This window comes from Pongo pygmaeus, chromosome 14 (assembly GCF_028885625.2).
Source record: "Pongo pygmaeus isolate AG05252 chromosome 14, NHGRI_mPonPyg2-v2.0_pri, whole genome shotgun sequence".
Lineage (NCBI taxonomy): Eukaryota > Metazoa > Chordata > Mammalia > Primates > Hominidae > Pongo > Pongo pygmaeus.
Genome location: NC_072387.2, coordinates 11,512,443 through 11,530,058, shown reverse-complemented (window position 1 = coordinate 11,530,058; position 17,616 = coordinate 11,512,443). Strand labels below are relative to the sequence as shown.

The 17,616-nt window shown below is 48.5% G+C and overlaps 1 pseudogene; it reads right to left on the bottom strand.

Annotated features, from left to right (window-relative positions):
• Positions 1-543: 543 nt before the first annotated feature.
• LOC129027116 (disks large-associated protein 4-like) lies at positions 544-3,513 on the bottom strand (annotated as a pseudogene).
• Between the last annotated feature and the right edge of the window lie 14,103 nt (positions 3,514-17,616).

Genomic DNA, 17,616 nt, shown 5'->3' with positions numbered 1-17,616 from the left:
CAGCATCTACCACCAGCCAGAAAGACACCGGAGCCCAGGGTTCAAGAAAGGCAGCCCTGAAAGAGAAGGTCAGCCATCAGAGCAGCAAAGATCCCAGGAGGAAAAACGTCACAGCTGACAAAGGGCCTTTCAGGGGACATGGGCCTGATACTAAGGTTGAAGGGGAAGATGTTTTACTTAAAACAAAATAAACAGTGGGATATCGGGAAAATGAAGGAACCCCATCACTGCTGTGGAAGCATGATTACTATCACACTGGATCCTCAGTTAGTGAGAAAATGGAGCCGAGAATCTCTCCCAAAATGTCACACCAGTTTACAGACAGAGGGGACGTACAACAAAAAATCAGAATTGTAAAGAGGAAAACTTCAGGGTAGACAGAGGCGATCCCTGGAGAAAGGCAGGCTTGGTGTTCATAACAGAATACCTGAAAGTCCCAGACGATCTATTTACAAATCATTTTTTATTTTTTATTTTTCCATTCACACTTGGTTTTTGTGTTTTTTAATGATTTAAAATCGTTTTCTTTCCTCCTGCATGGTCTCAGAGCCTGGTCTGGGCTTCCAGGACATAAATCTTGATGCTTTCCATGCTCTCGGTGGCTGAGTTCTGCCTCACAGAAGCTGCCCACTTGGCCACCGGGAGTCTCTTGTGGGACTCATGGTGCTGCTTGTCGCTGGCATCTGAGGCCTTGTCACGGCTCACTGCCGGCTTGGATTTGTGGCTTCTTCGGGACCGGAGGGGGTGGTTTCTTCTCTTCCTTCCTCTTCTCGGGGGTCTCCACCAGCTGCCAGCTGTTGGCCTTGAGGTGGTAGAGTTCATCGAACTTCATGCTGATGTCCTTGATGGACAGCTGTAGCAGGTCCGAGAACCCTGCCAGGTCCCGGGCTATGGGGCGTGGGTTGGCATCAGGGTTCAAGTGTTGCTCACAGAGGCCAAGGAACTGCTGGAATTTCTGGGATATTGGTAGCTGGGCACTACCCACAGCACTGAGGACTTTTCCTAAGACTTCAGAGAGGTTGTACTCTTTGGTCTCCTTGTCCATCTGGCAGCACCAGCCTTCCAGCTGCTCCATTTCTGCCTGCAGTAGCTTTAGGAACCAGTAGCCGTCTCGGTGGCAGGTCTGTGGCTGTGCCGGCTCTGCTGGGGAGCTGGAAGAAGTCTCGAGCTGGGGTCTGGTGGGTGCAGCGAGGACACCTCCAGGGCAGGGTCACTGTTGTCTCCATAGGAGAGGCTGTGCTTGATCTGGGCAATCTTGGGGGCCCGTGAAGGACCAGCATCGATGCTGATGGAGTTGGGGTGAAGGGTACAGTCCGGAAGGCTCCTCTCAGATGATTTATAGCTTGAGTAATTGGCATCCTGGGTATCTGAGTCCGTGTCCTGTTGGGAGGACATACTGTGAGAGGGGACGCTGCTTTGCCAGTCGTCCTCTACCTGAACCCCGATGGACTGGAATTTGGTAGTGAGACTGGGCTCCTCTTTTGGCACTGGCTGAATGCAGTCAACTTGTATTCCTATTGATGACAGTTTCCTTTTGGGGGTGGCCTCGGGGTGGGACTCAGAGCTGGTCAGCGTCCCTTATTCACTTTTCCGAGCTGCATGTTTTGGGGGTGGCTCTGGGGCCTCAGGGGCTGGGGCGACTCCACCCCGTGTCATGCTGGGCAGTCGGGTACCACTGTCCAGGCTGTCTGATGAGTTGCTCAGGCCCAACTGGCTAGTCACCTCGCTCTTGTGGTCCTGGCTGTCCAGGAAGGTATCCTGGGCAGACTCAGTACCTCTCTGGACTGTGACTGAGATGAACGGCTTTGAAGTGGTGCATGGAGGGACTGGTGGCAGGGTCTTCTTATACGCCACTAGGCATGATGAACTCGGAAGGCTGTGACTATTGCTGAGGCTGCTGGTACTGGGTGGTGGGGAGAGGGACTGCAGGGAGACACTGTCCTCCTCCTGTGAGCAGCCTGCCTGGATGGCACGCAGGTAGCTGGGGCTGTGGGAGCGGAAGCAGCTGGGCAGTGGCAAATCAAGCATCTCCGCCGCTGTGGACTCCGCTTCGCTGCAGGCTGACTCGCAGGCCGCCTCATCCTGTTCACTCGGCTCTGCCTCCCGTACCTGCCGCTCATGGCCAAACAACTGGAGGATCAGGGAGGCCTGTCCAAAATCTGACTGATGCAGCTGGAGTCGTTGAGGCTGTCACTGATGGGCATGTAGTCCTCTTCCCAGCCCAGACACTTGGAGGGCAGCAGCATGTCCACTGAATCCAGGCGGTCCAGACTCCTGTGGGGGTTGCTCTGCTCTCCCAGTGACGGCTGCGTGGCTCTCAGATAGCTCTGGCGCCACGCTGCAGTCTTGGGTGAGGGCTCGGGGCTGCGGCCGGACTCGTCGCTGTCCTTGTCACCCATGGCCTTGATGTAGCTGCTGCTGCGCATGAGCCGGAACGGGCTGGGGCCGTCGGCTGCGGCATCCGTCTCGCATGGGGACAGCATCGTGGTGCTGCACTCGCCACCACCAGGCACCTGCGGGTAATGGTAGGCTAGACCCTGGTGGCAGGATTTGGGCTTGAGCACGCTCTTATCAAATGTGGCCGAGGTCTTCTGGCAGACCTCGTGGGCGTGGCTGAGGGTCAGAGTGAACCAGGAGCCCCGTTTGACGTAGTTGGTTTCAGTGCCCACCCCAAGGCTGGGGCAGGTGGCTGGGGGTGCAGGCGGGGGTGGTGGGACCGTTAGCTGGGTGGTGTTTTCTTGGTGGCTTTGAGCATGTGCCCACTGAGGGTGTTGTAGGCATGCATGAAGTAGAGTGGCTGGCTGCGTTCTGCCTGGCGGCCTAGTGTCATTAGCCCGGAGGCTGGGCCACTGCTGCGGAAGGTGCCGGCCTCGCCATCCAAGTTGTCATCGGCGCTCCACCAGCCTGAGATGTTGGAGCGGCTGCGCCCTTTGGGCTCCCCAACCTTGGCCCGCTCCTTGCTTTTGGCCCTCTGGCCCTTGCCAGTCCTCCATGTCACCCTTCTTGCTGCCATTGCCACCGACCTTGCCCACTGTGCCATCCAGTAAGGGTGGCTTGGTGAAGAAAAGCTGCTGGACTGAGTGGACCAGGTGGCGGATGCAGCCAGGGCTCTCGCCACGGGCCTTGGTCTCACCATGGGGGAATTGGAGGGTGCTGAAGCCACTACGGTGGATGGGCAGCTGCTTCTCAAACTGGACCAGGAGGTTGGTGGGCAGCCGGTTGATCTTGGTGGCCTGGGCATGGCTGGGGAAGGGGCTCTCCTCTGGCACCTCGAAGTGGGAGTTGTCGTGGATGTAGAGAAAGGTGCTGCTGGGCAGGGGCAGCTGGTTGTTGTGGGGAAAGAGGCCATCCCCCAGCAGGGTGTCCTGCCCAGGGAAGCGGGCCTTGCCAGCAAAGGCATCCGTGGGCGACAGCAGGTAGGAGTTGTGGTCAGTCCCTGCAAACGGGCTCGTGGGGTGGGTCTAGGCTGTCCCTAGAGAGGTGGTGGGGGCGGCTGTCACCGAGACCTTTCATGACCCCAGGCCGAGGGCAGGAGCCGTCACCCTAGCAGGGCCCCCGGGTCGCCTCCCCCGGGAGGCAGCCACCCTGCGCCGGGCGCCTCTGCAGCCTCAAGCCCGCTCAGCAGCTCCACTGTGCCGCCGCCTCTGGGGTCCGCTCACAGGTCCCCGCACCTGGCCCTGGCCCACGGGCGCCCCATGTATCTCCTCCGGCCGGCGCGGCACACCTGAAAATCCTTTTGAATGTACAGTTGAGTAATGGCTAAAAGAAAATGACTTTTCCACACGCACAACACTTCTGACACCAATTGTGGGGTTTTCATCCAAGCAATTTCTCAGTTCTCTTGGACACAGACTTGGTGTCGAAAGTTTAACTTGATTCTGACACTAACTGCCCAGAGCCAGCACCGACCCAGCAGGCGAAGGGTCCAGTGCCACAGACTGCCTGCCTCAGACACCAGCGGCGGGGGATGCACCCCCGTTCGCAAATCAAATCGGGTCCTCTTGCCTGGCGCAGTAAGACAAACGTCCACGCTAAGGTTTTGCAGTGGAGAAAGGAGGATGTTTATTCGCAGGGCACCAAGCAAGGAGAATCGGGCAGCTCTTGCTAAGACCCGAGCTCCTCAGTGGCCTACAGGTAACGATTTTAAAGGTGGGAGGAAGAGATTGCTGGTAAAGTCACAAACCAATACTTGGAAGCTAACCATAGGTTTCACCTTAAAAAAAATAAAGAGATATCTTGAAGTAAGACCCATAGGTCATAAGTGGATTCAAAGATTCTCTGATTTGCAGGAGAAGCTGTATCCAAAACTCTAGGGTCAGCAGAAACCAATGCCAAGTTCTAGACTGTGGGGGTCTCCTCCTTCAGGTTCCTTGGGAAGAAATTTAGAACCAAAGGCAGGTTGAGTTCACTCCCCGGTTCTGGTTATCGGGGGTCTGCGTGCCGGTGGATTTAGACCCGGGTGGTGAGGTTCTGGGCTTCTGGAGAACAGTTCAGGGATGTGGGGCAGGGTTATCTTTAGTTTCTAGAGGGAGCCGGATGTTGTTCTGAGCTATTGTTACCTCCTTGCCTACCTGGATGCTTGTTTGGTTTTCAAGACCAGCTTGGTGCCTGTAATTTTCCTTGAATGAACTCGAGATTCTCCTTTATTTCCATGTTTGGGGTGGCCTGGCAGGTCCCTAGGAGGGGTCCCAGCTCCATCTCACCCTAACGTCTGTCTGACTCGCCTACAAAGTGGGGTCCCCACGACCTCCCCCTCAGGTCAGGTCATTTCCCAGGACGTCTTACAGAACCCCAGGAAACACTCACATTTCCTGATTTGTTACAGAGGGTGTAGATGAGCAGCCAGGAGGGGCATGTAGGGCCAGGTCCCAACTTTGCATTTTCGGCCACAGTGCTATGGGGCCGTCTTTATCCATCTCCACCATTTTAGAACATTATAATCATGGTTTTTTAGCCACAAGGGAAAAGTGGTTTCCAGAAGTTATTAGCGTCATTACACATTTCAGCAATAATTATTGCCATTAGATGTTTGTGAAGGTTTCGAATTGTCAGCTATATTACATAGGCCCTTTAAATGGAAGAAAACATTAGATTTTATCAGGCAATGTAGTTTTATTTTTTCTTATCATTTTTGTGTAATTTCAATAAGCACATAATGGCAGTATCTATCCCTGAAGACCTGAATGTTTCTGTAAATGGATTTAATTTTGAAGGCCTGAAATCATTCTTAAAACTTGTGGACATAGGTTCATATTTATAAAGAAAAATGCGGATATATGTGTGGTAGGGTTGTGAACCTTCTGCTGATTTCTGAGAACAGTATTTTAACTTGCCACCTTCATGGAAGACTAAGAAATTATTTCAAGTAGCCTTCTGAGGTGACTTTCTACCTGCAGTTATCAGCTGCGTCCCGGTGAAAATCGTATGAAACACGTAAATAGCTGTCATTGTGTAGGTTATATAAATGGATGAATGAAAACCATGAGGCCCGTCAGGAATGTAAACATCCTCCAATTTCCCTACTCCCTAGTGTATACACACTTTTGAACATCATCTGGGTTTCTGCTTTTGTAATAGGAATGGTGTATGATTTTGAATCCACATCCTTAAGTGAAATAATTCTTTTGTGGAAGGTATCCTGGTGTTTGTCCAATGTGTGTGTTTGATTTTGTGGACACACAGGACTGCTAGCCACAACGTCCTCTACACGGCAGCTCTTGAGCCTCATGGCCTCTGGATTTCTTGACTCTTGATATTTGAGGACCCCCAGAAATGTCTGACGCTGACCTGGGGGGTTGAATCTACTGATATTTATATTAGACATGAATACTGAGAATGTTTTTAAACATTTATTAATTTATTTTAAAATAACACTGTAAACCCATTACAGAATGACATAAAACATATTTTCTTCAGAAAGATTCATTTTCCAAAACAAAGGAACAAAGAGTAAGGAGACTTACTTCTTTGTGCCAGTCTCTCCAACGCCTGGTTCACAGGTACAGATGTTCCACGTAGCTTCTGGAAAACTCTATTGTATATCTGTTAGAAAATGAGAGTGAAAAGGCAAACAATGTGTTAGAATTATTATAAAAATAGCTTTGACTTCACACATCCCCTGGAAGGGCCTTGGGGAACCTAAGGGCTTCCAGGGAACCATGCTTTGAGAAGGGCTACTGTAGAAACACCTGTGGTAAATTTGTGTCTTGCTGTCCCCATCACCATCTGTGATGGGCGGCCACCCCCCCAGCTTCTGGCCAGCAGCCTCCACAGCCATCTGTCTCCAGGAATTCCCTTGGCTGAAGAGCATTGCCTAGCCTCGTTGGTGCTGCTTTCAGGTGAGCCCACGAGTGGTGGCTGGACAGTGAGGGGCACAGACGCCTGACCCCTCCCCCGGACTCCCGATGCCTCCAAAGGCCAGCCTGCACCAGGTACTCCTGTGAGTCAGCCAGGTCCTTTCCTGAGACCCTGGTGCAGGCCAGTGTCCCTCCCATCCCCTGACTGCAGGTGCGGACCCCTGACTGTTGCCCTGGGGCTGACTTCCGGGCAGTATCCTCTGCTGCCAGGGGTAGGTCCGCTGGAAGCCTCACTGATCCACCACAGACAAACTCAGGCCACGTCCACCCCACGTCCCGCTGGGCTCCAGCCCTGGAGCCCCATGCCCTGTGCTGTCTCATAGCTGCAAGCTGCCACTTCCTTTTCAGGTTCTGATTGCTGATTTCTCTTTCAAAAAATCAGAAGCCTGGATTTTGTCAGTGGTCTCTGGAAAACATCTTTGTTCAGCATAAACGAGTTTTACTCCCTCATGGTACAAGGTTATACAGGAAGAAATGCCATCTCCTCGTGGACAGACGCTCCCAGGAACCATCCCAGGGAAGACCCTGAGGGAAAAAGCAAAAGCCGGGGCGGGTGCCTTTGGAGACACCCAGGGGAGCACAAAGCCCCCGATTCGTTCATCTGCTGACGTGAAGGGGCACTTCCTAAAATGGCCTGGTCCTGGTTTTGTGCTGAGGGTCCCTGGCTGAGTTGCATTTTAGTTATTTTTTTCAACTTACTTTATACTCTGAGAGTGTCCAAATTATCAAAACTATATTTCTAAAGGACAGGAAAAGTATTTCTTGTGTAATTTAGGTTTTATGTTAAAAACCTGAAGACAGAAACAACCTCTCTGAAGTGAATTTGATAGTATTGTTACTATGAACGGTAACTGACATCACAGGGGAAATTTTTCTATTTATATTATAAAATATAAAATATGAACATGTCACAAACCTCAAAGACACTCTTATTTATATCAGATGACTCCTGAGGATTTTAAAGTGCCCAGCACTGAAGTTTTACGGGATAAATTGCCTTGGCTTTAAGGATCTCACACATTTTAGAGAAATGCCGTAACTTTATCTCCAGGTCCATGGAAAAGCTAGAGAGGTGCAGAAAGGCATGGCAGACATCCCACTTACCTCTGTTTAAAAAGCCGCCCTTCTTAGGAATCAGCTGCTGATACCCTGAGGTGATTCTTTCACCCAAACTCCGCTTCAGCTCTTTTGTCCTCTTTCTTAATTATTGTGGGTTTTATTATTTTTAAAGTAACTTAACCAGTTCAGTATTTTAGCAGTGCTCTAAAATGTGATTATGACCATCTCCACAGTAATCTAACAGTGAAAATTAGATCCTTGTCCACAAATCCAGGGGAGAAAATTGAGTGCTAAGATTGCATTAAGCGGCCATGCAAGTCCTCTTAGTTGAACACAGGCTTGCATCAGAAGCTGGGCTAGGTCAGCAGGCTGTGCGGTGCGGAGAGGACCATGTTCCTGCTGCTGTAGAGCCATCCCCCAGTAAGACGACCTGGCAGGAGGATGATAGTTGGTTGTGACTCAACTTGGTTTGGATACAGACACAGGCAAAGTGGTGTGGTCACAGAAAAGGAATCCTTGAAATCACGTTTCTCTTTTGTAATCCTGAAGCTATCCTAGATGATTATTTTCTTGTTTTCTTCTGAATTTTTGGAGTAATTTTTATGTCAGATCTTATTTCCATGATAGACTTATTAACTGTAGCCCTTTAAAAATTTTTACTGTCTGCTCTAAGGCTTAACATATACATACTTAACCTATTCAAGTCTGAATGAACATAATCTTACACCAACCTGTTCTGAGGTAAACTTCCATTTTTCCTTCCTTTGTGCTGTTTTTGCCATACATTATATACCTATGTAGTTATTAACCACATGATACATCATTACCATCTTTGCTTCAGGCAGTCAATTACATTTTAAAGTAAATTAAAAAATTAAATATATATTTTATAATGACCCTTGCTTTTACCATTTCCAGAACTTTTTAGTCTTTTGTCTAGGTCGAGACTTTCCACTGATATCACACTCCTTTTGCCTGAATAACTTCCTTTAAAATGTCTTGTAGTGAAGGTCTACCTGCAATGAATTATTCAGCTTCTGACCTGGAAATGTCTTTACCTCACCTTGAAATAATATCTTGAAAGCTACTATCATGCTGGTGCACGATTCTGGGTTAACACAGTTTTTCTTTCAGCATTTAATGGGGTTGCTTTATTGTTTCCTGGTTGTACAGTCATGAGGATAACTCTGCTCTAATTCTTATCTTTTCCCTTGGTACACAGGCATCTCTTCCCCTTCTGGTTGTCTTCAAGATTTTCACTTTACCTTTGTTTTTCAGTAGTGTGGTTATGATGCATCTGCTTAAATATGATTTTGTGTTTTATTTACACTGGTTGGTTTTAGATGAGATATTTGAATCTGTACTTTGTTTCCTTTCATTGAAAATGGAAAATTCTTGGTCGTTGTCTATTCAAATATGTCCTCTTTCCTATTGTTTCTCTCATCTTCCTCTTGTTCACTAAGCATATATTGGAGTGTTTGATATTATCTGAGCTGTTGAACACTCTTCTCTTTTTTTCCACATTGTGTTTCACTTTACATAATTTAACTTGATTTATCTTCAGGTATACTGATTTTCCTCTGCTAGGTTCAACCAGCTTATAAGTCTGTCAACAGACTTCTTTATCTCTGATAATCAGGTTTTTTATTCCCAGCATTTTCCTTTGCCTGTTTTAGATTTCATCGCTGTGCTGAAATCCCCTCACCTTTTTTAAAAAATATTTTCACCTTTTCTTCTAGTTCCCTTAACACATGGACTCTAGCCATTTGAACATCCCAGCCAACAGATGAAACATCTGGGACTTCCCTGTGTCTGGTTCTGTTGACTGTTTTACCTCTTGACAATGGGTTATATTTTTCTCTCGTCTCTGTCTTGAACTTTTTGATTAGGTGACTGTGTGGATGTGTGCATGCATATACACATGGCTGTGTCTCTGCATGAGTGTGAGCACTCGTGGTGCATGTGTGAGAGCACACCTGTGGGTGTGCATGCATGTGTGAGTATCTGAGCATGGGAGTCAGCAGCACCCATCTTCTCGTGGGCCTCACTGAAGCCCTGCTCCTCTGAGCCTCTCCTTCACTCCAGAGTGTCTCCTGCTGCCTGTGGCTGTCCACCATGCTCCTGTCTTTGGAGTCAGTGTCTACCCCGACTGCCTGAGGGCCCTGCTCTGGGTCAGACCCCATATGTGATGGTGTGTGTGACTACAGCCTCCCCTTCACTGAGTTGGAAACACTCCCTGGGCCATCTTGGGGGTGCTGGGGGTAAGTGGCCCTTGACATGGAATTTCCTGAGGCTGGGCCTCTGGCTCCTCTGTCCCATGTTGGGCCTCGAGGCCACTTGGGGTTCTTGGGTCCTGCCAGTGAATCCAGCTCTGGACCCACAGGCCCGCGTTAAAGAAAGAAATTTCAAACCCTTCTTGTGTTTGAAATTAAGGTTTGCAAACTGCTGGTCCAGCTGTGTCTTTTTAATGGTCCTGCTGTGTAGAGCTGTGCAAATTTGAAAATTCCGTGACTTCACTCAATGTGTGAATTCCTTCCAAATAATGCTTCCTGTGATTTGTGTATGTTTACTGACTTTCTTCCTTTAAGCAAAAATATTAAGGCCTCCCCCACTCGCTGCTGCACCTGGCTGGACAGTGGGGGCTAAATACTTTCCCCTTAGAAAACTGTTGCATTCCTAGGTGTTTGAGATGTGTGTCCAATGGGAGTCAGGGTTAAAGTGTGTCCTTTCTGTGTAGACATCAGGGGGCTCATAGGGTGAAAGATCACAGCTAACTAACATGACATGCTGTGTGCACCTCACCCAGCACCCACCCACTGCCTGCCGAGTTCTAGGAGTTGGAAATTAAAATGGAATTACTGCCCAATGGTCAGCGTGGTGCTCCCAGGTGTGGTCTTTGGATACACCAGGCATGTCATTTTCTGCCTGTTCTTCTCACTGATAAGGGGCACGTGGCAGCCAACGGCAAGCATCACAGACTCACCAATCTTGTCCCAGAGTGGTTGGAGAATTCAACCAGAAAGTCTGAGCCCCCTGCCCTGTGCCCAGGTCCCCCAGTGTGTTCCGCTGCATGGCCATGCAGCCTTGAGAGACTCGAGCACCTGCACACAGTGCACCTACTTCCTCCAGACAGAGTGGCCAGGGGTAAAACATGCCCCTTGAGAGACTCGAGCACCCACACAGTGCACCTGCTTCCTCCGGACGGAGTGGCCAGGTGTAAAACATGCCCCTGGGCATCTCCAGTGACAAGGAACAGCCCGCAAGGCCAGGACTCACGTGCTTCCTCAGCAAAACTGTAAATACACAAACTTTGCCTTTTTATAAAGTGAGTCCAGATGCTTCCTGACAAAAGAGGAAAAACATTTTTTATTGAATAGTACTTTTGTATATTTGACTTACATATTTGTAGCCCAGAACCATCAGCTGGTCATCAGGAGGCGGTTCACTGACCAGCCCTTGATGGGCAAGTGCTGTTTAGAATTTTGAATATGCTGTTCTGCTCATTTACTTTTTAAAATGCATTTGAATATCATTTGCAAAAATACTCAGATCTATTTGAGGGACATTGTGTATTTTGTCTCTAAATATGGCAATTGCACTGTTGCAGAAGCTAGATGCAGCCGGCCTCTTGGGGCTGACTGGTCCGCCTGGCCTATAAGACCCTCAGATGTGAATTCCACCTGTGCTCCTGGTCTCAGTGGGTCTTCGTGGACCCAAGGCGACATTTTCTAGACTCAACTTGGCTCGAGTCAGCAATTGACCATTGCTGTTTGAACTGGATTTGAACCATCTTCATCAATTTGATAAAAGGAAAAACAATGGGCTCTTAAACTATTTGCTGATTGAGCAAATGCCTATACAGCTGATTGGCTCCTGTCCTAATGGGCTGTTTTTAAGAACATCGTCTTTTTTCCTCTAAAATCTCCAAATATCTGGCCTGCTGATATTGATGACCAGTTCCAGGGGTCTGGAGTTCCTCAGAGATGGAGGCACTGTCCCCTCCACGTCAGGGCCAGTGGCGGGGCACCCTGAGTCCCTCAGAGACAGAGGCACTGTCTCCTCCATGCCAGGGCCAGTGGTGGGACACCCCGAGTCCCTCAGAGATGGAGGCACTATCCCCTTCACATCAGGGCAAGTGGTGGGACACCCAGGCCCAGTCTCCTGTACCGTCAGCAACATATCTTTGTTTTTGGGTGAGCTGAGGAAATTTGACAAACAGGCCTGTGTGTCCCTGTCCACTCAAAGCTGAGAGTGTCTCCTGCAGCCAAGTGCACCCCTTGAGTCTTTGGGGACAGCAATTCTGGTTTCCGTCACCAAAAAGATGGCTTTCCTATTTGGGGCCATGTGTATGGGGAATCGCGGGGTTTGCAGTCAGGCCTGACTGATTTTGCCCAACACTGTGGCTGAGGCTCACCTGTGCCATTTTAATAGAGGCATCAAAACTTCGACATGGATCCCGTTGGTGATGGCACCAAAGCTTGTTTCCAAATTCTAATCTGGACGAGCCTTTGGGGGTTCCATTTCGGAGGCATCATGAATAACACTGCATTGAGCATTCTTTGTCTTTGGTGGACTTAGGTTTTGTTTCTGTGGAGGGCAGGTCTGGGAGTGAGCTCGTTAGCAGAGAAGGTGATTGGCTCGAGCAGTTACAGCCCAGGAGCTTCCAGTGGCTGCTCAATGAACTCTCTGGCCAGTGCCGCAAGGGTTTCGGTTCCTCCACATCACGCTGATGCATTCAGTTCTGGAATTTACATCAGCGCGTCGTGCGTCTCACTCCCAACAAATATATTTAGGTTTTTTATTCCAGTTTCACTTGTTCTATGGCATATTTAGAGCCAAGGGGATCTATGATTTTTTTATTCCCATAGGCTGAGTGTGGGGACTCACATTAAACACACACACACAACACAGAAATACTGCACACCACATTGGACTCTTATACACAAAACACACAATACACACAGACACATACCACACACGTACCATACTGCACACATTTATACAAACACAATACACATAGGCACCACACACCACACCACACACTTATACACACAACACACACGTACATAGACATACACACATACAACACACACACATACACAGAGACACAGCACACACATATACACAGCACACACTTATACATATACACACACCCACATATACACAGCACACACATACCATACTACACACATTTATACACACACCACACACACACCCACATATACAACCCATACCACACACACACCCCCACATATATACAGAGACACAGCACACACACACCCACATGTACACAGCACACACACACCATACCACTTACATATATACACACACCACACACATATGCACCCCCACATATACAGAGGCATACCACACATATACCCCCACATATACACAGAGACACAGCACACACACACACCATACCACACACATTTATACATACATAACACAAACACACCACACATACCACATCACACACATAGGTATATATTTAAGAAAAAAAATTTGTTTTGTAGTGAAATGCTCATTTTTGTCAGTCTAGGTTTTATTTATTCTCGAATTTATTTTTGTGTGTTTTGCACAGGTCTTCTGACCAAGGTGCCCTCTGGATTGAACAGGTCAGCAGTGGAACAATCTGTATGTTCAGAGAGCTTCCACTTAAAAATCTTATTTGACCTTCTATTTAAATACTAACTTTTGGTTTAATTTCCTTGAGAAACTCAGAAAACATCACATTTTAATTTTTATGTGGTAGTTTTCCCCAAGTTGAATTTTGTTTTTATGGACTCAATAAAAAATACAACTCGTTCTGAAAGGAAAATTTTTTCCCCAAACTTAGAACCTAAGAAATGTTTTAAGATCGTCACCTGGAAATTCTGAAGTTTGAATCTTTTAAAAACATTTTTAAAAACATTTTATACACCCTAATTCAATAATTGACTTATTTGATAATTCTTTTCTCTAACTAGATTCTGTTGCCTTTGCCTCAGGGAAGAAAGCTGTGGTTGGTAAAAGGAACTGATTCTAGATCTGTAAGGAGTGAATATGTGGTGTCAGGGTTCTCTGTGGCTCCACTATAGACAGGTACTTATGTGCAGGCACACATACATGCACACACACAAGCACACGCACAACTATGTGCCATGCTCACACACATGTGCAGACATGCACACAAACACACTTATGTGCCATGCCCACACACATGTGCAGACATGCACACACAAGCAAACGCACACCTATGTGCCATGCTCACACACATGCAGACACACACGTCACATGTGCATACATGCACGTCACACAGACACATGCACGCATACATATGTACAATTAAATGGCACCAAAAATGGAAACTAATTTTCAATTATTGCAACATTGTTTTTGAAACTTTGTGCTGATGAGACAGGCAATCCCAGGGAGCAGGAATGAGAACAGAGAGGCTCCCACAGAGGCCTGGGAAGCTGGCAGAAGTCTGTGCTACTGATCTATGAAGTGTCAGCTGTGGCCCTGGGGCTGGCCCTCTGGGACCTGGGAGCATGAGCATCACTGGTGAGAATGGTCTGCTGAGATCACAGGAGAGAAGGCTCTTTTGGCACCTCGGGGTAGGGATGCTGGGGCAACGAGCACCCTGCACTCTGGGCTGGATGTCTGCTGTGCAAGCCCACTGTTGCCACAGCCATGCCAGGTGACAGGCCACCCACACACAGTGGCTTATGAGACAGCTATCTGCTGTCATGCTAGAGGTGAAGTTCTGACTAGAGAAAGTAGCAGGCATGAACACGGGGTTGGGGTCCCACCAAACAGACAGGATCTAGGAGGGTCCTGGGCAGGTGCCTGGGGCTGCTGGGCCTGCGCAGGGCAAGAAGGGGTGGAACAACAGGAATTGCGTCCATGCTGCTCACTCAGACAAGGGCCCCACGGGCTTGGCAGGACAGGGTGGCCACTGTCAGGTCCGTCCAGCCACGGCAGCTGTGCAGAACCAACGGCATCTGAGCATGGCAGAGACAGACCCATGAGAGCGTTTAGATGAAAAGCACATGGGCATGATGTGGCGTCGGCCTCACCACAGCATCCCCCAGGTGGAAGAGTTAGGTTAGTTGAGGCTGCAGGTTCTCTCCTTATTCTTTCTATTTAGATAATGCAATGGTGGCAGATGCTGCTGCCTGATAAATTGGTGGGAAGAGTGTCTGACTGGCTCTGCCTGGGAGTGTGATGCTCACTGCACCGTCCGGGCCTCAGCCATGACCCCACCTCCCCGCATCTGCTCACACCTGGACACGAGCGTCCCCACACACAGGAGGCCAGTTTCCCACTCTCAACTGCTCCCACTCCTCATCAGATCTTCGTTCACTCCCCATCCTGTATCCCCATTTTTAAGGATTTTTATTTGATATTCTGTGTAACAGCAGTACTGAAAATCATGTTACCTGACACCATATTTAATATTTATTTACAGCCAGCAAAGCGACATCTCAGTCTATCTCCTTTCATATTAAGCAATAAGTGTATGGAACTGGAAAGCTGGATGATTTTGTAAGTCAATTTGAAAAGTCACCTTGCAACTCTCCAGAAATAACATGCTAGCAAGTATTCCTGTGCACTATAACTCTCTGGAAATAACACATTAGCACATATTCCTGTGCACTATATCTCTCTGGAAATAACACACTAGCACATATTCCTGTGCACTGTAACTCTCTAGAAATGACACGATAGCACGTATTCCTGTGCACTGCAACTCTCTGGAAATAACACGATAGCACGTATTCCTGTGCACTGTAACTCCCTGGAAGTAACACGATAGCACGTATTCCTGTGCACTGTAACTCTCTGGAAATAACACGATAGCACGTACTCCTGTGCACTATAACTCTATGGAAATAACATGATAGCATGTATTCCTGTGCACTATATCTCTATGGAAATAACACACTAGCGTGTATTCCTGTGCACTATAACTCTCTGGAAATAACACGCTAGCACATATTCCTGTGCACTATAACTATGGAAATAACACACTAGCATGTATTCCTGTGCACTATAAGTCTCTGGAAATAACACGATAGCACGTATTCCTGTGCACTATAACTATGGAAATAACACGATAGCATGTATTCCTGTGCACTATAACTACAGAAATAACATGCTAGCACATATTCCTGTGCACTATAACTCTCTGGAAGTAACACGCTAGCACATATTCCTGTGCACTTCAACTCTCTGGAAATAGCATGATAGCACGTATTCCTGTGCACTGTAACTCTCTGGAAATAACATGATAGCACGTATTCCTGTGCACTGTAACTCTCTGGAAATAACATGCTAGCACGTATTCCTGTGCACTATAACTATGGAAATAACACGATAGCACTTATTCCTGTGCACTATAACTCTGGAAATAACACGCTAGCACGTATTCCTGTGCACTATAACTCTCTGGAAATAACACGCTAGCACGTATTCCTGTGCACTATAACTGCGGAAATAACACGCTAGCATGTATTCCTGTGCACTATAAGTCTCTGGAAATAACACGATAGCACGTATTCCTGTGCACTATAACTACAGAAATAACATGATAGCACGTATTCCTGTGCACTATAACTACGGAAATAACACGCTAGCACGTATTCCTGTGCACTATAACTCTCTGGAAATAACACGCTAGCACATATTCCTGTGCACTATAACTACAGAAATAACACGATAGCACGTATTCCTGTGCTCTGTAACTCTCTGGAAATAACACCCTAGTACAGATTCCTGTGCACTATAACTACGGAAATAACATGATAGCACGTATTCCTGTGCACTCTAACTCCCTGGAAATAACACGCTAGTACGTATTCCTGTGCACTATAACTACGGAAATAACACGATAGCACGTATTCCTGTGCACTCTAACTCTCTGGAAATAACACGATAGCACGTATTCCTGTGCACTGTAACTGACTTCAAACAGAAGTTATTGTATGAAACTCCAAAACACTTGCTGGTTGTTCCTGGCCCAGCGAGCCCTGGCTCAGGGGCAATAGCTCCATGTACTGGAGCCTCATTTGGAGCCGAGGTGGCCTCTGGAGAGCCTCACCCCAGCCCTGCCAGCATCACCACCAAGTGGGCACAGTACCTGGACTTCTGAAGGCCGTCCCCCGTTCCTATAAAGCCTGCAGCTTCAGGGTGGTGGGGACTTGGTGAACTCGGAATTCCAGGAGCCTGGGCTCACGGCTGCCCTTCTTTGGCTGTGCAGGGAGGTCCTTGGTCAGAAGAAATGCTGTGTGGACCCCATGGTGGGGTGGGGCTTTCTGAGTCAGGGATGGCAGTTTTGGCCACAGCGTGGCACACAGGGAAGGCAAATCCATGCCCCCGAGTTCTGTTCCACTCAGGACAAAAAAGCTCCCCAGGGAGCTGCCGCTCCCCTGATGGAAGCCGTGGATGTGACCACCTGCCCCAGGCTGCTGGCCGACCCCAGGGGAATGGTGCCACCTCGGAGCTTTGTGCTAGCCTCTGCTGCTGGCTGATGGCACTCAGTGGTGGTTGTAGCCGGTTAGCCTTGGTGGGTGGAGTCCGTGATGCTGAGTCCAGGGTCACTGCCTGAAGTTCTGACCACTGGGGGGATTTTGCCTCCCCACTGCCCTCAGCGATGTCCTGGGCAGGGGCTGTGGTGCTGCTGCCCCCCCACTTCTGGGCGACACCTGCACATGGCATAGAACCATCTGGAAAACTGGCCCGAGTCTAGTTGTCTTCTGTCAGCTGATCTAGGGAATTTTCCATGAGGCCACAGGTGCAGGAGAGAGACGGCCGTGTGGCAGGAGTGGAGGCCAGGGACGTTCCTTCTTCACTCGTGCCTTCAGGGCTTACACCAAACCACGTACACACCACTTCCATTTGGTGATGGAATACAGCTGTGCACACCTGAGCATGTCATATATAAGCATGTTGTGTATGAGTGTGTGCTATGAGTGTGTCATGCATAAGCGTGTCACGTATGAGCATGTCCAGTATAAGCATGTGCTATAGTGTGTCATGTATGAGCATGTGCTATGAGTGTGTCATGTATGAGCATGTCATGTATGAGCCTGTGCCATAACAAGGTGCTAACCTGTCGCGGTGTTTCCCCGCAGATCACTGTGAGGAGCCCCTGGTGTCCACCCTACCCTCGTCGTCCTTCAGCAGCTCCTCCGAGCTGTCCAGCAGCCACAATCCCAGC